This window comes from Leopardus geoffroyi, chromosome E1 (genome assembly GCF_018350155.1).
Source record: "Leopardus geoffroyi isolate Oge1 chromosome E1, O.geoffroyi_Oge1_pat1.0, whole genome shotgun sequence".
In the NCBI taxonomy this organism is placed as follows: domain Eukaryota; kingdom Metazoa; phylum Chordata; class Mammalia; order Carnivora; family Felidae; genus Leopardus; species Leopardus geoffroyi.
Genome location: NC_059330.1, coordinates 17,306,775 through 17,330,945, shown reverse-complemented (window position 1 = coordinate 17,330,945; position 24,171 = coordinate 17,306,775). Strand labels below are relative to the sequence as shown.

The 24,171-nt window shown below is 38.6% G+C and overlaps 1 protein-coding gene across 1 annotated transcript in view; it reads left to right on the top strand.

Annotated features, from left to right (window-relative positions):
* Positions 1 to 375: 375 nt before the first annotated feature.
* The window catches only part of TAOK1 (TAO kinase 1), a 146,467-nt gene continuing 122,671 nt past the window's right edge, over positions 376 to 24,171 (top strand). The window contains exon 1 of the mRNA XM_045487827.1: positions 376 to 1,060. The gene's annotated coding sequence lies outside the window, so the exon portion shown is untranslated. The remainder of the gene's footprint in view (positions 1,061 to 24,171) is intronic.

Genomic DNA, 24,171 nt, shown 5'->3' with positions numbered 1-24,171 from the left:
TTCCACGGAGGGGTTGAATTAAGATGTGTAAGAATGGGATGTTCTACATGTCAGGGCAAGCTTCTTATTCGTAAGGTTATGGGGGGGGGGGGGCGGATGTTTTTGGAAGAGAGGAGAAGGAGAGCAGATAAGCTCTTCTTAGATTTCAGGGTGAAATGAATGCACCTGACACCCGCGTGGCAGAAGAGTTCAGCCAGCTGAGCGAGACAGGGCTGGACTAAGGCTGGGACTCTGGGCCACCCGGGAAGACTCCGCCCAGTGCAAGCACTCGCGCGCTCCCGAGAGGGCGCGCACGCGTACGCAGTCGTGTCTCGCGCAGGGTCGGGCCTGTCAGGCGGGAAATCTCGCGAGATCGGAGACTGGGATGACTGTCGGGAGGAGGGGAGTGGTGTCGGGGAAGGGGGGGGAACCTGGGCAGCGGCCGGGCTCTGTGGCTTCAGGGCTTGGAGAGAGAGAGAGGGAGGGTGGCAAAGGTAGTGAGTTGGTGCCGCCGCCTGTCTAAGGAGAGAGGAGGGGTCCCGCTTGCCTGCGCCCTTCACGGGCCGAGAGCGCGAGGCACCGGCGAACCTCTGAGGCCTCCCGGCCCCTGGGGACCCCGCCCCGCCGCCGGCCGGCCGGCCCGCGGCCTCTCTTCCCTTTGTGAGCGCCCCCTTCCCAGGGGTGGTGGTGGTGGCGGAGGGCTGTGCGTGGGCCCGCCCGCCGAGGGGCCGCGGCGGGGGACGAGAGGGCCTCGGCTGTGTGAGGACGGGAGGCGGCCGAGGCCCGGGCCGGTTCCCCCGAGGCGGCGGCGGCGGCGGCTCCCAGCACTTCCCCGCGCCATCTTAGCTGAGCCCAAGCGCTGAGGGCGCCTCCTCGACCCCGGTCGTCCCCTCGCCCCCTCCCCCCCTGCCCCTTGTCGCAGAGCTTGGGCTGGGCGGCTTGCTGGGGCTCCGGGGGGGGGGGGGGCGGCGGTCGGTCGCCAGGCCCCCTCCTCCTCACTCCTCGCCCTCCAGCGTAGCGGCTACCCGAGCGCTGCAGGGGGCTGCGCTTGCCTACTCCGCCCAGACCTGTCGGCGAAAGGGTAAGGGCACCTCTGCTTTGGGAAAGGGAGACATGGAGGGGGCGGGGAAATTCGGCCCACTCGGGCCTCTCCGAGTAGAAGGGATGTGGGGGTGGGGTAGGGAGAGAGACAAGGAGGGTCTGTGATTCTGTGGGTGGGGTGAAGAAGCTGGTGAGCTGGGCGCCCTCCCGTTTTGAGGGGCAAGAGCAATTACATTTCTCTTTCCTGAGGGTCACCGGAAGGGGTGGTGGAAGGGGATGTCTCGAGGAAGGTGTGGCTCTCATGGGGAGACTGGGTTGCTGTGCACCCCGATTTAAAGGCGCGAGGTCCCTTTCCTTCTCTTCTGATCCCTCTGCTCCTCCCTCTCCTCCTTTGTAGTGTCTGTATTCTTGGGAAGGGTAGCCTGCTGGATGGATTCCACCCCCGCTCAGGAAATCTATACTCCTGTAGGGGTGATGGAAGCGTTTCTCCCCCCTACCCTTCCCCCTTCCCCATCCTTTAGTCTACTGCAATGCTGCAGAAGTCCAAGGCAGTTTCTTCATACACAGGCCCGTGTATACACTGAAGGGAGGGGGAGCAGGAGTGGGAAGTAATGGCGCTTCCCTTGGAAAGGTTACCCTTTTTCCTTGGTTTTAAATCGATAACAGTACCGGTTTAATATTCTTCCCCTGAGATCTGTCCCTGGGAAGCATATCTGTTCCTGTTGTTATTGTTGAGAAATATGGTCTCTGGAGAGGGACCCTGCCATGTTTGAACAGTTTTGATGTCTCTCTCTCGCTTTCTTTTTAAACACTAGATTGACATTTTGTGTGTGTGTGTGTGTGTGTGTGTGTGTGTGAACACATTGGGTTTTCACTGGGATTCAGATGAAATAATTTTGTACTCTTTCATGTCCCTCTCTTTTTTTCTTTTGTGACTTTTGTAGTTTTTGAAGAATTATTAAAGATTAATGCATACGGGCAGGCCGTTTAATGGACCTTCGTTCTCTTTGAGCTGTGAATTTTTAGGGTTAATGCTATTTGTATAATATTGAAATTGGAATTTTCTGAAAATGATTAGGTTCCAAACCTTTCTGTGGAGATACTTTGTTAAGGAAATGAAAAAGAAGACATTAATTTGCCTAATTATTCTGTGAAAGGATCTGTGTTATGTAGTCATTTTCCACTTCTTTTGCTTCATGTCATATTTATTTAAAAGAAATCATCTGGTTTACAGTAGTACTTGTTTTTAGAGTAGAAATAAATAAAAATAAAAATTTTAACATCCTGGAAGTGTGTTGCAAAGTGCTTTTTGTGATCAAAGAATAGTCTTGAAGTCTACTGTTCATACTTTTTTTCTTTAAGTGTTTAGATTTACTGATGAAGTGATTTAAAAATGTCTCATATATAAAAGTTCGTAGAATTACTTTTTTTTCCCAAAGCAGTGAAGACTAAAATATGTACAGATATGAGTTGTTTTGATATTTTACTAACAAGTTGCATTTGGTGTTTAAGCTTTGCTTAGTGGGTGACTTATTTTAAAATACCTCTGGATGTCATCTACATTTAATGTTACCCATCAGACGTTTTTTGGTGTGTTTGTTGCATTTTGAAACCTGTTTTAAGACAGGGATTTAAAGATGTTAGTAGTAGTAGTTTTAGGCAACAATTTAGTTTCTGTCATTTCATCATTTTGATATAAGGAGGCACATTAATGATATGTTAAATCAGTTTTATTATTTTTCCTCGGAAAATGGAATTCTCCTTGCTTTCTTTATTTCGTTTTGATTTTTATCTAAATTTATTTTGACTTAAACAGCACTTCTCATTTGAATTTTTATTTCATGGCACAAAGCTGCCATGTGTGTAGAGTTTTGGTGTATAGAGTTTCTCCCTATATGGGAAATTATGCCGTAAAGTTTAATTCTGTATGTTGTTGATAATTCATATATATTGGCACGTATAAACCCAAGCATACTGCTCAGCAGAGAATGATTATGTTTTTGTCTTGGAAAGATGCAGGCAGAGAAGATTTGTCAGTAAAGGCTACAAAACTTAGAGAATATACACAGAATGTACGTAAACTTCTTGCTATACTTCAGCATGCTAGAACTAAGAGAGACTCTTAAGAACAAGTAAAAAGAAACCCCGTTTTCCATAGCTGGTAGGAATTCTAAAAGTGGTAAAAGTATCTTCTTTACCAATTAGATAAATTCATTATTAAGGAAAAACTGCCTGAGGGTTATTTCGGCTGACCTCTGATGCCACTGTCAGAGAATACTGAGAGCTGGGTTTGGTTGATTCCAGTTTAGTATGGTACTTAGGTTTCTAAATAGTTCATCTACAAAATGGCAGTGTACATCACTTCCTGTTCTTTCACAACTGACTCTTTCTCTGGATTCCCTTTTAATGACTTAACTTTTGGCATTCTGATATCTGATTTGTTAATTTGGTTATAATTCTCATGTTTTATAGATGGAAGAATTTCTAAGAATCAACTGGGTTTAATAGTCTAATATTATCTTGACAGTAACCTACCTTCCAAACTAAAAGATAGTTTCTCAAACATATTTAAACTCTGAGAGGTTTTAGAGAAATAGAACAATGTATAGAACAAAAGTATGAGTGAACTGAATAGAAAATTATTACTGTATTTTCTATAGTATAGATTTGAGGAGAACTATGGATATGGCAGTTACTTGAATGTGTGTTAATATTAAACAAACTTTCTGTATATCGAGGCACATACATATTTGGTCCCATGTTATGTCAGTCCATTAATAAGAAAGAAGCTGATTAGTTGTAGAACACCAGGAAGACTAAATGCTGTTATTAACCATAAAGAGAATGATTTATTTTAGTAATTTGCTCATACTTAGTGGATATAAATACTTAGTAACTTCAGAAATTTTCTAGGGGCCAACAGTTGGCATTGAAATTAGATTTGAGATTAATCTGTTATTCACATTACCAGGAAATAAATTCTGGGTTTTTCATCTGACTGATTTGTGTATTAAAATCAGTTAATTTTTTCTTTGTATCACTTTTGGTTATCAGTAGTCTCTATTATAATAATTGCATTCATACTAGTTTAACCTTTTAGAAATTAGGAGGTTTTGGGGCGCCTGGGTGGCTCAGTAGGTTAAGCCTAGAGGCTTAACTCTTAACTCCTGATTTCGGCTCAGGTCATAATTCTCACTCCCCTTCTCTCTGCCTGCTCCCCCCCCCCCCCCCAAAAAATAAATAAACTTAAAAAAAAAAAAGGAAATTAGGAGGTTTTTTTGGTATGTATTAACTGATGTTCAGAATCATGTATGAATGAGTCTTTTCTAAAAAGTGTTATTTCTGTAGTCAACTTTTTGCGAAAAATTGAGATTGATCTGTTAAACAGAGTGCCAACGTTACATTTATCTGCTTTTAGGTTTTTATACTTGTTATGGCTGGATTTTAAAAAATATTCTTCAAGATTTCTGGGGCGCCTGGGTGGCTCAGTTGGTTAAGCATCTGACTTTGGCTCAGGTCGTGATCTCGCGGTTTGTGAGTTTGAGCCCCACATTGGGCTCTGTGTTGACCGCTGGAGCCTGGAGCCTGTTTCGGGTTCTGTGTCTCCTTTTCTCTCTGCCCTCCCCTGCTCACGCTCTGTCTCTCTTACTCTCAAGAATAAATAAACATCAATTAAAAAAAAATATTCTTCAAGATTTGAAATTCTAAGATGTGAGAAAGATACAAACCTGTATTATTCCATTCCATTCCATTGTTGGGTTGAAATATTTTAATTTTTAGTGGTAAAAATTGATGTTTAATTTCATTAAAGATGTCTCAGACCTTCTAAAAAATCCACATGAATTAAAAAGTTGTATGGAGGGACTAGAAACAGTTCTTAAGAAGAAAAAAATTTTTTGACATTGTATTTTATTGTTTTGAGAGACAGATTGCTGAGTAGGGAAGAGGCAGGGAGAGAGGGGGAGAATCCAAAGCAGGCTGTGGGCTTTGAGCTGTCAGCATAGAGCCCCATGCAGGGCTCAAACCTATGAGCACAAGATCATGACCTGAGCTGAAGTTCGACGTTTAACCTACTGAGCGACCTAGGCACCTTTTTTTTTTTTTAAGTTTATTTATTTAGAGAGAGAGCACACTTGTGTGCACATGCACACCAGTGGGGGAGGGGCAGAGAGAGGGAGAGAGAATCCTAAGCTGTCTCCACACTGTAGTGTAGAGCCCAATGTGGGCTTGAACTCACATAAATACCTGGCATGTAAATAAAAGTATAGATATATAGCCTATTAAAAATGCCAATGTCAGTGTAAACAACTCATTCTTTTTAGAGTTGTATATTTAAAATTTTTTCCAATGTTTATTTTTTACTTCTTTTAAATATTTATTTTTGAGAGAGAGAGACACACACAGCACAAGTAGGGGAGGGGCAGAGAGAGAGGGAGACACAGAATTTGAAGCAGGCTCCAGGCTCTGCACTGTCAGCACAGAGCCTGACATGGGACTTGAACTCATGAACCCTTAGATCATGACCTGAGCTGAAATTGGACACTTAACTGATTGAACCACTTAGGAGTCCCAACGTTTATTTTTGAGAGAGAGAGAACAGGGAAAAGTCAGAGAGAGATGGAGACACAGAATCTGTAGCAGGCTCCAGGCTCTGAGCTGTCAGCACAGAGCCTGATGCGGGGCTTGAACCCACGAACTGGGAGATGATGACCTGAGTCGCAGTTGGCTCCTTAACCAACTGAGCTACCCAGGCGCCCCTAAACATAACTACTTTTAAGTGGCCTCTAACATCTTTAAAGTTGAAAAGGAGCTGATTTTTCCTTTAGACAAAATGCAGAGTTAGAAGAAGGTGAATTATTCTATTTAGAAAGACATGGCACGGGGGGTCTGGGTGGCTCATTCGGTTAAGTGTAGGATTCTTGATTTTGGCTCAGGTCATGATCCTGTGGTTTGTGGGCTTGAGCCCTGCCTTGGACTCTGCACTGATGGGTTGAGCCTGTTTGGGATTCTCTCTCTCTGCCCACCACCCTGCTCGTGCTCCTCATGCTGTCTCTCTCTCTCAAAATAAATAAACTTTAAAATAAAAAAGAACTCTTAGAAAGATATGCAAAATTTAGTTTCTGAGAAAAGCAGTGACAAATAATGGAATGGAACAAAATATTCTGATTTGCAACCGCTGATAATGATAAAACTGGCACGTAATATATCTTAATTTCACTTAATAATATTAGCTGTGTAATTACTTTATGTAACTTAAAAAAAGTTTATTTATTTTGAGAGAAGGGGAGGAGGGGCAGAGAGAGAATCCCAACAGGCTCTACACTGTCAGTGTAGCACCTGATGCGGGGCTCAAACCGGGAGATTGTGACCTGAGCCAAAATCAAGAGTTGGTCGCTTCCAACTAAGCTACCCAGGTCCCCCCCCCCCCCACCTTTATGTGACTTTTTAAGCCTACTTTCTTCATCTATAAAATGAATATAGAACCTGCTTTACAAGGTTGTTAGGTTTAAATGGGATAACTTGTTAAGTACTTAGCATATTGCCTGATACATAGTAAGTGCCCAGTAAGTTGTTGGCTATCACACACTAGCTGTTTAATACATGTTTGCAAATGAATACAGGGAGTCTAATATTTAACACTGAAGTGCATTCCATAATTTTGATTTGGATTAATACATTTGGAGCTGGACATACCTTTTTGAAAGAAATGATTAGAATTTTTCTTTTAAGTCAGCTCCACACTGAACGTGGAGCCCAACTCAGGACTTGAACTCAAGCCTGAGCTTCAGAGTCGGATGCCTAACTGACTGAGCCAACCCAGGCGCCCCTAAATTATTAGAATTTCTAATTCTAAGAGTAGCTTACAAACTTTTTATACCTATGGTGGACTACTGGCTAGTTCTACAAGAGATAATTCTTTTTCCTTTGTGGATAAACCTTTCCTAAATAATGAAATTTTCTTTCCCTTTTCTACTTCATTTGTTTATTTAAGAGTCATTTCATGTCACTCTTCCACATCCTGGAGCTCTTTTCACCTTCCTAGCTTTGAAGGCATCCAAAGTACTCCTGCTCTCCTAAGCTTATCTTTATAGGTTCCCTTTGTACATCCTTACCTTGAAAGTGGTTTGTATTCCACAATATATTAATTAACAGACATTAAATGATGATCATATGCCAGTAAGACATGATACCTGCCCTGGAGGAATTCTGTCTTTTCATTTTTTTCCACCTCCTGAATATTTTCTTAAACTAGATACTCATGAAAGCAAGGAATTGTCAGTTCCTTGGGATTGTCAGTTCCTCTAAGCTAGTGTTTTTCATACTTTAGGTTGTGACTTAATAATGGCTAGTGAATTCAATTTAGTAAGTTACAATAACAGTTTTTTTAAATGAAAAATAATAGGAAATAATCAGAATGTGGTATGTAAGGGTAAGCATTCTAATGAGAAACTTTTTTTTAATGTTTATTGATTTATTTTTAGAGAGAGAGAGAAAGTGTGCTCACACAGGGCGAGGGGGGCAGAGAGAGAGGAAGAAAATTTCAAACAGGCTCTGCAGGGCTCAAGCTTACCAACCATGAGATCAGGACCTGAGCCAAAATCAAGAGTCAGATGCTTAAGAAACTTCAGAGTTGGGCATCCCAACAAACTTTTTTTTTGGCTGTATCTTTATGTGCTCTGGATAACCAGTTAATTTTTAAAATATGTACATTCAAGTTAGTTACCCAGTTACATTTTTTAAAAATTTCTTTTTCAACTCATCCTTTCTACCTTTTTTTAATGTTTACTTTGTTTGAGAGATCGTATTTGGGGGAGAGGTAGAAAGGGGGGGCAGAGGATAGGAAGCAGGTTCTACACTGATAGTGAGCCTGATGTGGTGTTTGAACCCACAAACCATGAGATCATGACCTGAGCCAGAGTTGTATGCTCAACCAACTGAGCCATACAGGCACACCCCCTCCCCCCTTTTTTTAAAGTGTATATTTATTTATTTATTTTCGGTAATCTCTACAGCCAAGGTGGGGCTGAAACTCATGACTCTGAGATCGGGAGTCACATGGTCTTCTGACTGAGCTAGCCAGGTGCTACATCATCTTTTTATGCCTTTACTTTATGTATTTACTTTTAATGCCTCTGAAGTATAATATACTTGTTTTTTCTTTTAATAAGTCTACTTTCAGTGTTTCCTGATTCTAGTCTCTAGTCTATTTGATAGTTATGTTATGCATACTTACCTTTATTAGGCTGCACATCTTGTTAGGGTACTAAGGACTCTGTCTAAAAGATCCTGGTAAGGGTACCAGCCATTTTGGGTGTGATGGTAACTTTTGAGGTGTTTATATTGGGGAACCTATGTTATTACATATCTAGAGTCATAGCCTGTGTGTATGAGTGCAGTTTCTTAGGAATTGCAAAATTTATTTTTTAAGGAAGGAAAACTTTTTATTTGGAGCATATTGAGAAAATGTCTTTTATTTTTATTTGGGGTATATGTGGATTTTAAAAATATTGCAGCATATATTTTAACAGGATTTGTAAGGTGACTATTTAAATATATTAGATAAGTATATTTTTAAAATTTCAGTGTGCTTCAGTGCATGACATTTTACCATATCCTTATGTTTTGGTTGATGTTTTTAGTCCTCTTGTGGTAGCAGTTATGAGTCTCTAGGCTGTATTTTTTACTGATTTCTTCAAATTTATTTCCACTGAGACTGAGAAAGAAATTTCAGAAAAACTTGATGAACAGCATTACTAAACAAGGGGAAGGCTTTTCCTTTGGGAAAGCTTTCTCTCTTTGCTAAAAGCATCTATATTGTTGATTGGAAAGACTAAAGTTACTTATTCACCTGTAATTATACTTGATAAGGAAACTTTATTGTTGCATAGAAACTCTGTATGGTATGTGTGATAGTATTTAACATATAGTGTTTCAGTAATCTCATGCTATGTAAATGATAGATGATGACTGTGATGTTTTATAATAATGGATCATCACATTATAGGAGTATGGTGTTTGTTGGTTTTGTTCCTTAGAATTTAAGGGTTCTTGAGTCCCAGAGGAACAATATAATGTGCTTGTTTTCAAATTCTTTACTTTGACATATATAGTTGTTAGCGCTGATTTTTCCATTATTGAGAAAATAGAGTAATGAAAAGATCCTTCCTTTTATCTTCATTTTAGGTACTGACAAAATGTTTTTGTGTATTATGTGTGAATATTCAAGTTCTGTAAAATAATGCTGTGAAACTTTAGAGTAAAAAGACTTCAAGAAGGAAAAGATGTGAAAGTTTTCTATTTAGAAAAGGAATGTCCTATAATAGACTTGGTTGCTAGCGATGGAAAGTATAGAATTTGGGTATCTCTTCGTTTATGTGACATTTTGGTTGAACTAATTACACATATACATACAAATATACAGTGAATTGGTTGAAGAGAACCACTATATTCAAGAATAGCATGGTTTTAGAAGAAAATAAAAATATTGATATGTGAATTTTGTTTTTGTAATATGTATTAGATAATACAATAAATTAGAAGAATAAGTTTTGCAAGAGAGGCTTATAACTATAGTAAAAGTTGTTATCCCAAAATCCTAAATAGAGGATTGTTACCAAATGAATTTTTTTCTGTCACTGGTTGAATATATAGGAAGTAAGTGCTATTTATTATTTAATAAAAAATAAATGATAAGGGGGATGGGAGTATTTTGGTTTATATTTTACTTTGTTTTTGCATTTGGTAGTTTTAGTATTGGAATTGAATTAGATTTTGTGCCTGTAAGGAGGGCCAAAATGATATTTGAAAAAAACATGTTTTTAATCCACAAGAATGGACCTACTTTGAAAGTTGTATGTTTTGAGAACTTTGAGTAGGAATCAAAGAACTTTTATTTACCATATTTGGAATGTAGATATTTCAATAATGTATCATTCTTTCAAAAATTTACCTTCAGTTGGATAATTACCCTCCTGATATTTTACTCTAAACAACTAAATTTAACAGGTCATCTGATTCATTTAAAAGTCTTGAAAGTGCAGATCTTCATTCAACCTTCTACGTGATGGTGTGGGATATATTAGGGTAGGAATGGTAAAACAGGTACAGTAAGCAAACACCTAAAATATGTCTTATGACACTTTGAGGTGGTACATCCAGTCATTAACAATAAAATTCTGTTTTTGAGATATGAAATGTTTATTAAATAATAAAAATGTCTATTTTTGACATTAATTTAAGGTGCACTGTTACTCTGTTAATATAAATTATATTGGATTAAAGTTAGGATTCTGGAATGGTATCCTTAAATTTTAGTATTAAATTTTTTATTTATATTTTTAAAATGTTTTATGTTTATTTTTAAGAGAGAACGAGGCGGGGGAGGGACAGAGAGAGAGGGAGACAGAGAATCTGAAGCAGGCTCAGGCTCTGAGCTGTCAGCATAGAGACTGATGCGGGGCTCAAACTCACAGACTCTGAGATCATGACCTAAGCTGAAGTCAAGATGCTTAACCGACTGTGCCACCCAGGCGCCGCTTTTATTTTTATTTTTAAGTAATCTCTACAACCAGCATTCAGGCTTGAACTCCCAATCCCGAGATCAAGAGTTGCATGCTCCACCAACTGAGCCAGCCAGTTGCTCTGGTATTCTAAATTTTAGTATCCATTATTTTACTTTGTCTTAGGTGGTACTGTGTGATAAGATGAAAACATTTTTTTGAAACAGTGTTCTTTTTTTATTCCTTTTGATGCATAGTGATTAAGCTATTTGGTATACTCATGCTTATCTTAGTATGGAAATCAATTTTCACTTAACACTTTTGAGATACTCAGGTTATAACTTTTGATTTGTTGGTATATACTATGAAAACACCAAATCAAAATTGATGAAATTTGAATTTAAAGACTACCAGCTTAGGGCACCTGGCTGACTCAGTTGGTAGAGCATGCAACTCTTGATCTCAGGGTTGTGAGTTTGAGCCTGTGCTGGGTGTGGAGCCCACTTTAAATAAATGAAAAAATATCTTTAAAAGAAAAAAATAAATAAAGACTACCAGTTTAGCCAGTACACTATGTAGCTTTAGGTTTATTTTAATTAAAATGAGATTCATTAATAACACATGTATTTATTATATATTTTGAGTCCTATATTCTAGGCACTGTGTTTATCATAATGACATCTATTTATTATACATTCAAGTGCTATTTGCTAGGTGCTGTGCCCAGATACAAAAAATGAGTTAAGACTGGATTCCTCCTGTAGTTCAGTTTAGTTAGGGATATAGACTTGCAAATAGGTGTATACAATAATTCAGTGCAAGATTTCTCAACCATGGCAGTATTGACATGTTAGGGAGGATAATTAATTGTTATGGGGGGGGATCTGTGCTGTGTATTATGATATTTTGCAGCATTTCTGGCCTTTACCCATTAGATGCCAGTAGCACTCCCTGCTGCATGTGACAATCAAAAATGTCTAGACATTGCTAGATGTCCCCTGGGGAACAAAATCACTTCTGATTGAGATGCACTGGTTTAGTCAATGCTAAGGTTATGGGAAGTGGAATGTACAAAGAGCTGTTATAGCAAAAGTAAAGGTAGAGTTTAATGATGTTCAAAACGCTGGAATGAGCCCTGAGGGAGTGTGATTTTATCTAGGTCTTAAAGAAAAGTAGGACTGGAAAGGATATCAAATACCTGAGAGCATGAAAGATCAATATCTAAGAAAGGGATTCATAGTTTGTGGCTATAGGTTATTTATAGGGTTAGGGATGGATATTTGGTAAAAAATTACTTTGGGACCATCTTAGTTCTTTTAACTGTTTAATTGAGGCATAATTAATGCACCAGACTGCATAAATATGAAGTGTAACATTGTTGAATTTTTGCAGATGTATACAGTCATGTAATCACCATGCAGAATATGAAACATTTCTAGCAGTTCTTATAGTTATTTTTTGAAGGACCATTTTTGCTGATGTGAGAATCATATAAAAGCAGGAGTGTATTAATCAGATTTGTGTTTTGAAAAGATTACTCTGAAGGTATTATGGAGAATAAATGGGCAGAAATTATATGTAGGAAGATTGGTTAGAAGGTTATTACAGAAGTCTAAATAAGGAGAGCTGACATGATGGATTTGAGAGACATTAAGGCAGAAAAATTGATAGGATAGGGGTTTACTAGAGGTAAGGGAAAGGATGTGTTGAGGAAGACTTTGTTTTGTAAGCAAACAAGAAAGATAGTGATTTTGGCTTTGGTTGTGTATTAGGAGAGACTAGGTTATGTTGTGGTAACAAACAGTTCAGAACTTTTAGTGGCTTTTAACAGGACATTTTTTTGCTTGACATGCTGTATGTATAGTGTGGGTTGGTGGGGGCTTCTGCTTGTTCTTGCTATGCAGGGTCTCAGACTGATAGAGGCTCCATTTTAACACATTGTTCGCGATCTCCATGGCAATAGAAAGGAAACTTGCTAATAACTCACTGGCTCTTAAAGTGTCTAGAAGAGGGTCATGTCATTTTGGCTTATTCATTGGCCAAAACAAATCCTATGGTCTTAACAGATTACACAGAAGAGGTAAGGAAGTGCAGTCATACTGTGCATTCTGAAGAAGAGAACTGAAATATTTCAGCCATAGTAAATATTTGCCATATGTTGAGTTACAGCTTATTTAGTCTTTTAAATAGTTAATTATGTTGAAATTTATGATAAGAGTTTTAGTAGTAGTAGAGCTGCCAGTTACTGAACATTTATTTGTGTGTGTGATACTTTAAGATATATTTTTGTTTTAATCTTATACAACATTTCTGCAAGGTAGGTGGCAGCCCCATTATATAGTGGGGAAACCGATGCTTGAGGTTAAAGAACTTACGATTGTGTAGCCAGTAAGTAATGGAGCCAGGAATATGTCTGTAAAACCTGAGCTAGTTGTACTCTACCAGGTTAAGTAGAATCTACATGGCAGTAGGGTAAAGGGAGGAAAAAAACTTTTTGACTAATCAATCACATATTGCTAATTAGACTTAATTTTTGGAAAAGATTTTGCTTTTAAGTAATCTCTACACCCAGTGTGGGGCTCAAATTCACAACCCTGAGATCAAGAGTTTCACGCTCCACTAGCTGAGCCAGCCAGGAAGGCCCCCCCAGACTTAATATTGTTAATTAGACTGAAGTGAATTAGCAGTGGTGTTCTTCCTGTAAATGACATTTCTCCAGAATGTTACTGAGATTTCACAAGTTTAGAGTATTTCACTACATTTTAAAGATTCAAAGATTAAAAGCTGCTGTTTTGTATTCATTAATTCTCTCTTTTTACCACCTTCGATATCTGCCTATATCATAACAGTTATTAATGTTTGAATATGAAAATTTTTCATCACTTCTTTGTACGTGAAATACTAGTGTATGCAGTTTATTTCTCTATTTCTCTTCCTTAGTGAGAATTTCCTTTCAGGTGTGGGAATTACTAGTCTTGGGGTATTGATAATTAGAATTAAATTTTTTTTTCAACGTTTATTTATTTTTGGGACAGGGAGAAACAGAGCATGAATGGGGGAGGTGCAGAGAGAGAGGGAGACACAGAATCGGAAACAGGCTCCAGGCTCTGAGCCATCAGCCCAGAGCCTGACGCGGGGCTCGAACTCACGGACCGCGAGATCGTGACCTGGCTGAAGTTGGACGCTTAACCGACTGCGCCACCCAGGCCCCCCTTGATAATTAGAATTAGAGGGAATGTGGCTGTTGGGAATAGAAAAGTCAAGGAGAAGGCTGAGTCAGGATTTTATAAAAAAAACTTTAGTAAAGATTAAAGGAAATAAATCTGATTTGTAAAACTGTCTTCCAGCTTCTAATGAGGCAAAGAAAGAGCTTATCTTTTAGAGGCTAATAGTACTTTTACATGAAGTTAATGGACAGAGCTAAGAGCTAAGGCTCTCTATAATGGCAAAGGCCTGTGAGAAGTAAATTAGTCAAAGTATTTCCATCATACTTGCATCTTGGCACCACAGTTGTCTTTGGGAAATCATCAGCTTTTGCCTTAAAGTTGGAAAAGGCCTTAAATAATGGAAAGAGGTTAAGTTATTTAGAATAAGTTATAACTGTTCATGGTATAAAATTTAGAATATACAGGGGTGCCTGGGTGGCTCAGTCGGTTGAGTCCGACTTCGGCTCATGTCATGATTTCACAGTTCGTGAGTTCAAGCCCCACATCAGCCTCTGTGCTGACGGTTCAGAGCCTGGAGCCTGCTTCAGATTCTGCGTCTCCATCTCTCTCTCTTCCCCTCCCCTGCTCACGCTCTCTCTCTCTCAAAAATAAACATTGAAAAACTAAAAAATAAATATACAAAAAAGATATACCATGGAAAGTAAGTTATCCTTCCATGTCTATCCCCTTCCCACACTGTATCCCTTTGTACAAGCAATCATAATTTCTTATCTATCCTTCAAAGATGGTTGGTATTAAACATTTGAATGGTGGTTTAGGCAGGAGGAGAAAAACCTCCTAGTATGCATGTCTGCAGAACAGCAGTACACATTTACAAGCACTTCAAATGAGAGATGAAAAATTGAGAGTTTAGGAGCATCTGGCTGGTTCAGTCGGTAGAACATGCAACTCTTGGTCTTGTGACTATAAGTTCGAGCCCCATGTTGGGTGTAGAGACTACTTAAAAGTAAAATATCTTGGGGCGCCTGGGTGGCGCAGTCGGTTAAGCGTCCGACTTCAGCCAGGTCATGATCTCGCGGTCCGTGAGTTCGAGCCCCGCGTCGGGCTCTGGGCTGATGGCTCAGAGCCTGGAGCCTGTTTCCGATTCTGTGTCTCCCTCTCTCTCTGCCCCTCCCCGGTTCATGCTCTGTCTCTCTCTGTCCCAAAGATAAATAAACGTTGAAAAAAAAAAAAAAAATTAAAAAAAAAAAAAAAAGTAAAATATCTTAAAAAAAAAATTGTAGTTAGTAAATTACCTGTATGGTACACATGGGAAATTTAGGATATGTAAATGTTATTGGTATTTTTTAGCAATTTAGTGTGTGCAAAAATATGCAAAAAATTTTCTAAGAGCATAAATATACCGGTGATCTTAGTCCTCCTGATCTTGTTTGCTTTTTTAATATTTTAAGTGCCAAAAAAACATCAATTTTTTTATTAGGTCGATTTTCAGGGAGCAGGACTTTGAGTTTAGAGAGAGACTCGGGGTGCCTGGGTGGCTCATTCAGTTAAGCATCCGACTCTTGGCTTTGGCTCAGGTCATTATTTCACAGTTCATGGGTTTGAGCCCCTTGTCCACCTCTGCTCTGACAGAGTGGAGCCTGCTTGGGAGTATTTCTCTCTCCCCTCCTCTCTCTCCCCCCTTCCCCCTCTCTGCCCCTCCACCCCCAATAAATAAATAAACTTAGAAAAATGTTTTTGAGAAGTCTTAAGGAGAATAAATATTCATGTGTGGTCCTAAATGTCTTCCTTGTAATGCTTAGTGCTATTGATTGTCCCCTTCTTAAAAATTTTATTTTACTGGCCCCTTACTCTAAATGTCTCCAAATGCCTGCCTGAGATGTCTTGTATTTCTTCAATATTCATAGATATGCTAGTTTCAACACATATAAAATGAACTCATCTTTTTCATTTCCCCTTGCAAAAGGTTCCCCTTATTTACCAGTTTCAAAGTTAATAATTTTTTTTAGTCAGCGTTACCAAAGTATAATTTACTTGCAGTAAAATTCACAAATTTTTAGTGTTCAGGTAACCGTCACCCTAGTGACAACAAAGAGCATTTTTCTGTTCCCTGGAAATTTCCTATAACCCTTTGCAATCACTCACTCTATTCCTAGGCAGCCACTGATGTGATTTCTATTACTGTGAATTAGGTTTGTCTTTTCTAGTTTCATAGAAATGTAATCATACAGTGTGTATTGTTGTTGTTTGTATTCTTTTGGCATAATGTCTGTGGTATTTATGTTGTTGCATGTATTATGGTTCATTTCTTGTATTCCTTAGTACTATTCCATTGTTTTGTTATACCATAATCTATTTATCTGTTTACTTATTGGTATTTGAATCATTTCCAGATTTTAGCTATTACAAGTAAAGCTGTTATGAACATTTGTGTGCAAGACTTTTATGGCCATTTATTTTTATTTCTGTTAACCTTTCTAAAACCTTGCAAGCTAGAAACTTTGGGATTGTTTTTGATTCTTTTAACCTCTATTCTCACTTGTATTCATCCAGTAGATTATGAAGTTATGGATTTTTTTCCTTTGGAATATGTTTTATTCTTCGTTCTCTTTTCCAAGTATCTTTAACATTCTTGTGAGAAAGTAAGTACTTTTTATTTTGTGAAGCCTTATTTCAGAGTAGAAGATCAAGGGTGATGGAGATGGTGCCTTTCTGAGTGAGGTTTATAGTTAGGTAAGATTGCAGACTGAAATTGGTGAGAGGATGATGCTGACTTTGAAGTTTCATGATGGGGCAAAGAAATGTTACTGTTGGTCTCTGGTTTTGTAGAAACCAAAGAGAATGCCAGTTGTGAGAATGCCAGTTTTAGTGAGAATGCCAGTTGTGAGAATGCCAATTTTAGTTTGTCTTCATTTTTGTTTTGTTGTATATTCATAGGTATGTATGTTATGGTAAAAAAAATAAGTTTATTATCATGGGGAAAGTTCTCATTGCTGTGTGACCTTGAGCAAATTACTTAACCTTTTTGGGCTTAAGTTTCATCATCTGTAAAATGAGGATAATAATAATACCTGTCATGTAGAGTTATGAGAAGGATTAGATGCATTATTATATGTATAGTTAGTTCTTAGAACAGTACTTGGTATAAAGTGTTAGTATTATTACCTTGAGTCCAAGTTACTTTATTATTTTATTTTAGAGAGTGCACAAGCAAGGGAGTGGGGCAGAGGGGGGAGAGAGAGAGAGAGAGACAGAGAGAGAGAGAATCTTAAGCCCCATGCTCAGCGCAGAGCCTGACGTGGGGCTTGATCCCATCCCTTTGGGATCAAGACCTAAGCCGAAATCAAGAGTTGGATGCTTAACTGACTGAGCCACCCAGGTGCTCCAATTCTAAATTACTTTAAGGGCTATTTTTTCCTTTCCCATTTCAGTTCCTCTTACATATTAGTGTGATTTATCTCCTGACAGACCCCTCTTCTGTTAACTCTTCAAACCTACAAAGGCACTGTATTATGTGGCAACTATTTGTGGGTCTTTCTTTCAATTGTGGTAAAATATACAAATGGTTAGTTATACAAATGAAGTTTTACAGATGTACCTATCACTCAGATTAAGCTAGAAAAAGTTTCTAACATTCCAGATTATCATAAATTACTTTTGCAAATATATCTTTTTTTAAAAATTGAAGTATAATTGACATATAACATTATACTAATTTCAGTTATACAACATAATGACTTAATATTTATATAGCAAAATGATCACCACAATAAGTCTGGTTAACATCTGTCACCATACAAAGTTACAAATATTTTTTTGTTGTGATGAGAACTTTTAAGGTCTGGTGTCTTAGCAACTTTTAGATATGCAATACAATATTATTAACTATAGTATGCTGCCTTGATAACCACCAATCTGTGCTCTGTCTCTGTAGATTTATCTGTTCTGGATATTTCATATAAATGGAATCATATAAAACCTTTTGTATCTGGCCTTTTTCATTTAATATTATTTATTTAAAAATTTTTAAGTGTTTATTTTTGAGAGAAAAAGAGAGCACAATCAGGGGAGGGGCAGAGAGAGAAGGGGACAGGGTATCCTAAGTGGGCTCTGCACTGACAGCAGAGAGCCTGATGCAGGGTTTGAACTCATAAATCGTGAAATCATGACCTGAGCTGAAGTTGGACACTTAACCAAATGGGCCACCCATGTTCCTCTTTCACTTAATGTTTTAGAGGTTCATCCACACTGTAGTTTGTATTAGTACTTTATTCCTTTTTAGGGCTTAATTCTACTCGATTGTATGTACATACTACAGTTTGTTTATTCATTCATTTGTTGGACGTTTGGGCGATTTTTACCTTTGGTTGTTGTGAATAGTGCTACAATGAACATGTGTGTGTGCACATGTACTTCTTTGAGTACCTGTTTTCAGTTCTTGTGGGTATATACCTAGGCGTGAAATTGCTAGGTCATATGGTAATTCTGTGTTTTAACTTTGAGGAACTGCCAGGTGTTTTTCACAGAGACTAAACTACTTTATGTTTCCACTAGCAATGCACAGGGATTTTGGTTTGTCCACATGCATTCCAACAGTTATTTTCCGTTAAAAATTAAAAAAAAAATTATAAGCCATCCTACTGTGTGTGAGTGCTACCTCTTTGTGGTTTTGATTTGCATTTTCCTACTAAGGACATTAACCATCTTTTCATTTGCTTATTGGCCATTTGTATATCTTCTATGGAAAAATATAAAACTTTTGATTCTCAAAGAGGTATGCTTAAGTTACCAAAAAAAAAAAAAAAAAAAAAGTCTGGGAAGATACAAAATATTTGGTGTTACTATGTAATTAAGTGCCAAACTGTTTGCTACAAATACAAAGTACTATGGGTAGTTAAAAAGAAGAGATTGTAAAACAAAAAGAAGGGATATGGTGACACTAGTTTAAATTTTCTTAAGAGTATGACTCCTTCCAACATTATATATAATTAGAAATGTTATCATATTTTATTTTTTAATTTAAATTTTAGTTAACGTACAGTGCAATATTGGTTTCAGGAGTAGAATTCAGTGATTCATCACTTACATGCAATACCCAGTGCTCATCACAACAAATGCCCTCCTTAGTACCCATCACCCGTCTAGCCCATCTCCCACCCACCCACCTCCCTCTTTCAGCCCATAGTTAGTTCTCTATCATTAAGAGTCTTTTGTGGTTTGTTTCCCCCTCTTTTTATTTTCCTCCCCTTCCCATGTATTCATCTGTTTTGTTTCTTAAATCCTACATATGAGTGAAATTATATGGTATTTGTCTTTCTCTGACTTATTTCACTTAGCATAATACATTCTAGCTCTGAGCACGTCATTGCAAATGACAAGATTTCATTCTTTTTGATGGCTGAGTAATATTCCATTGTGTATATACCACATCTTCTTTATCATTCATCAGTTGATGGATATTTGGGCTCTCTCCATAGTTTGACTATAGTTGCTAATGCTGCTATAAACATTGGTGTGCATGTACCCCTTTAAATCTGTATTTTTGTATCCTTTGGGTAAATACCTAATAGTGTAATTGCTGGGTCCTAGGGTATTTCTATTTTTAGTTTCTTGAGAACCTCCATACTGTTCTCTAGAGGGGCTGCACCAGTTTGCATTCCCACCAACAGTGCAAGAGGGTTCACCTTTCACCACATCCTTACCAACACCTGTTGTTTCTTGTGTTGTTAACTTCAGCCATTCTGACAGGTGTGGGGTGGTATCTCATTGTGGTTTTGATTTATATTTCCCTGATGATGAGTAATGTTGAGCATCTTTTCATGTATCTGTTAGACATCTGGATGCCTTCTTTGGGAGAGTGTCTATTCATGTCTTTTGCCCATTTCTTGACTGGGTTATTTGTTTTTTGGATGTTGAATTTGATAAGTTCTTTATAGATTTTGAATACTAACCCTTTATCAGATATGTCATCAGTAAATATCTTTCTCCCATTCCGCAAGCTGCCTTTTAGTTTTGCTGATTGTTTCCTTTGCTGTGCAGAAGCTTTTTATCTTGATGAAGTCCCAGTAGTTCATGTTTGCTTTTGTTTCCTTTGCCTTTGGCAACGTGTCTAGTAAGAAGTTGCTGTGGCTGAGGTCAAAGAGGTTGCTGCCTGTGTTCTCCTGTAGGATTTTCATAGTTTCCTGTCTCACATTTAGGTCTTACAATCATTTTGAATTTATTTTTGTGTATGGTGTAAGAAAGTGGTCCAGTGTCATTCTTCTACATGTTGCTGTCCAGTTTTCCCAACACCATTTGTTGAAGGGACTGTCTTTTTTCCATTGGATATTCTTTCCTGCTTTGTTTGAAGATTACTTACCATACAGTTGTGGGTCCATTTCTGGGTTTTCTGTTCTGTTCCATTGATCTGTGTGTCTGTTTTTGTGCCAGTACCATACTGTCTTGATGACTACAGGTTCGTGATATAGCTTGAAATCTGGAATTGTGATGTCTTTTTCAGGATTACTTTGGCTATTCGAAGTCTTGTGGTTCCACGCTATTTCAGGATTCTTCTAGCTCTGAAAAAATGCTGGTGGTATTTTGATAGGGATTGCATTAAATGTGTAGATTGCTTTGGGTAATATAGACATTTTAACTATGTTTATTCTTCTGGTCCACGAGCATGGAATGTTTTTCCATTTCTTTGTGTCTTTTTCACTTTCTATCATAAATGTTCTAGGGACATCTGGGTGGCTCAGTGGGTTAAGCGTTTAACTCTTGATTTCAGCTCAGGTCATAATATCACAGTTCATGGGTTCAAGCCCCGCGTGAGGCTCCCTACTGTCAGTGCAGAGCTGGCTTGGGATTCTTTCTCCCTCTCTCTGTCCCTTCCCTGTGCTCGCTTGCTCTCTCAAAAAATAAACTTAAAAAAAAAAGGGGGGGGGGAGTTCTATAGTTTTCTGAGTATTATAATTAGAAATTAAATTTTTTTAAATGTTTTATTTATTTTTGAGACAGAGAGAGACAGAACATGAACAGGGGAGGAGCAGAGAGAGAGGGAGACACAAAATCCGAAGCAGGCTCCAGGTTCTGAGCTGTCAGCACAGAGCCCAATGAGGGGCTCGAACCCATGAACTGCTAGATCATGACCTGAGCTGAAGTTGGACGTTTTAACTGATTGAGCCATCCAGCCGCCTCTTTAAATTTCATTTAAATCCAAGTTAATTAACATGTTAGGTATGTGTTTTGCAAATCTTTTCTCTCCAGCTTGTTTTTTATTAATATTACCTTTCAGAGAACAGAAGTTTTCAATTTTGATGAAGTCTAGTTTATCAATTTCTTTTTTTTTTTTTTTATTAAAAAACTTTTTTTGAGGGGCGCCTGGGTGGCTCAGTTGGTTGAGCATCCAGCTTCGGCTCAGGTCATGATCTCGCAATTCGTGAGGTCGAGCCCTGTGTCGGGCTCTGTGCTAACAGATCAGATCCCAGAGTCTGCTTCGGATTCTGTGTCCCCCTCTCTCTCCGCCCCACCCCTGCTTGTGCTCTGTCTCTGTCTTTCAAAACTGAATAAACATAAAAAATTAATAAAATAAAAAACTTTTTCTTAAGTTATTTATTTTGAGAGAGAGAGAGAGAGAGAGAGCACGAGCAGGGGAGGGGCAGAGAGAGAGAGGGAGAGAGAAAGAATGCCAAGGAGGCTCTGAACTGTCAGCGTGGAGCCCAGTGCGGGGCTGGAACCCATGAACTGCTCGTGACCTGAGCTGAAATCAAAGTCGGATGCTTAACCAACTGAGCCGCCCAGGTGCCCCTTGATTTCTTTCTTTTTTTTTTTTTTTATTTTTTTTTATTTTTTATTTTTTTTTTTTAAATTTTTTTTTCAACGTTTATTTATTTTTGGGGGGACAGAGAGAGACAGAGCATGAACGGGGGAGGGGCAGAGAGAGAGGGAGACACAGAATCGGAAACAGGCTCCAGGCTCTGAGCCATCAGCCCAGAGCCTGACGCGGGGCTCGAACTCACGGACCGTGAGATCGTGACCTGGCTGAAGTCGGACGCTTAACCGACTGCGCCACCCAGGCGCCCCATTTTTTTTTTTTTTTTAAATGTTTGTTTATTTTTGAGAGAGAGACAGAAGCAGAGTGTGAGTGGGGGAGGGGCAGAGAGAGAGGGAGACTCCAGAGAGCATAATTAGCACAGAGCCTGGCATTGGGCTTGAACCCACGGAACCACGAGATCATGACCTGAGGCGACGTTGGACTCTTAGCTGAGTGAGCCACCCCCGTGCCCCTAGGTGCTTTTCTTTTTAATGTAAGTTTTAGAATACGTTTGTCAGTTTCTTAAAAAAAAAAAAAAAAAGACCATTAGTCTTTTGAGATTGTATGGCATCATGGAGGGCGTTTTGGAGAGCATGAACACCTTAACAATATTGAGTCTTCTGGTCTACCAGTAGAGCGTATCTCTCTGTTTATTTAGGTTATCTATGATTTCTGTCATCAATGCTTTGTAGTTATCAGCATACAAATTTTACACATATTTGTTAGATTTATTCCTAAGTAATGATTTTTGATGTTATTGTAAATGTTACTTTTTTCCTCCAAACTTCTGTTTTGCTACTACTGTGTAAAAATACGTTGATTTTTGTGTATTGACTTTGTATTGTACAACCTTAAGAAATCACTTACTAGTAAGTTTGAGAAGCTATTTTATAGATTATTTGGGATTTTCTAAGTAGACAGTTTTGTTTATGATTAAAGATAATTTTATTTCTTCCTTTCCAATGTGAATGCTTGCTTATTTATTTATTTATGCATGCATGCATGCATGCCTTATTGTACTGACTAGATCCTTCAGTACAATCTGGAATAGGTGTGGTGAGAGTGGATATCCTTGCCTTGTTCCCCATCTTATGGGAAAGGTACTTAGTCTTTCATCATTACATATGATGTTAACTGTAGGGTTCTTGTAGTCTTATAGATATTCTTTATCAAGTTCAGGAAGTTACTTCTATTTTCGGTTGGCTGAGTTTCTGCCATGAATGAATTGAACTTTGTCAATTTTTTTTTTTTTTTTTGCCTCTACTGAAATCATATAATTATACTTTTTAAGTCTAATATAGTGAGTTATATAGGTTGATTTTTCACTCCAGGGATGAACTCCACTTGGTGATGATACATTATTATTTTCATAAGTTGCTAGGTTCTGTTTACTAATACTTTGTTCAGAGTTTTTGCATTCATATCTAAGGAAGATACTGGTCTGTAGATTTCTTGTTCGTATCTGATTTTGGTATCATGGTATTGTTGACTTCTTCAGTTAAATTGCTAAGTGTTTATATGCTAGAACTGTTTATGTAGAACTGATGTGATTTTTTTTTTTTTTAATGTTTATTTTGAGACAGTACATGCAAGCATGAGCAGGGGAGGGGCAGAGAAAGAGGGAAAGAGAAGAATCTCAAGCAGGTTCTGCACTGTCAGCACAGAGCCTGACCAGGACTGGATCCCATGAACATTGAGATCATTACCTGAGCAGAGATCAAGAGTCAGATGCTTAACTGAGCCACTCAGGTGCCCTGATGTTATTTCTTTCTTAAATATTTGGTAGAATTTACCAGTGAAACCATTTGGGTTCAATTTTATTTGTGACAAGGCATTTAAATTCAGTTTATTTAGGAGCACCTGGGTGGCGCAGTTAGTTAAGCATCTGACTCTTGATTTGGTTCAGGTCATGATCTCATGGTTCATGAGATCCGAGCCTTACATCTGGCTCTGTACTTCTAGCACGGAGCCTGCTTGAGATTCTCTCTCTTCACTCACTCTCACGCTTGTGCTGCACACACACACTCTCTCTCTCAAAATAAATAAATAAACATTAAAAAATGCAATTTATTTATTTATTTATTTATTTTTAAAATATTTTCTCTCGGGGCGCCTGGGTGGCGCAGTCGGTTAAGCGTCCGACTTCAGCCAGGTCACGATCTCGCGGTCCGTGAGTTCGAGCCCCGCGTCGGGCTCTGGGCTGATGGCTCAGAGCCTGGAGCCTGTTTCCGATTCTGTGTCTCCCTCTCTCTCTGCCCCTCCCCCGGTCATGCTCTGTCTCTCTCTGTCCCAAAAATGAATAAACGTTGAAAAAAAAAATATTTTCTCTCATTCCTTTCATTCTCTTTTTTTAATTTTTTTTAACATTTTTATTTATTTATTTATTTATTTATTTAAAAAATTTTTTTTTTTAACGTTTATTTCTTTTTGAGACAGAGAGAGACAGAGCACGAACAGGGGAGGGGCAGAGAGAGAGGGAGACACAGAATCTGAAACAGGCTCCAGGCTCTGAGCTGTCAGCCCAGAGCCTGACGCGGGGCTTGAACTCACGGACCGTGAGATCATGACCTGAGCTGAAGTCCGACGCTTAACCGATCAAGCCACCCAGGCGCCCCGTTTTTTTTATTTATTTTTGAGACAGAGAGAGACAGAGCATGAACGGGGCAGGGGCAGAGAGAGAGGGAGACACAGA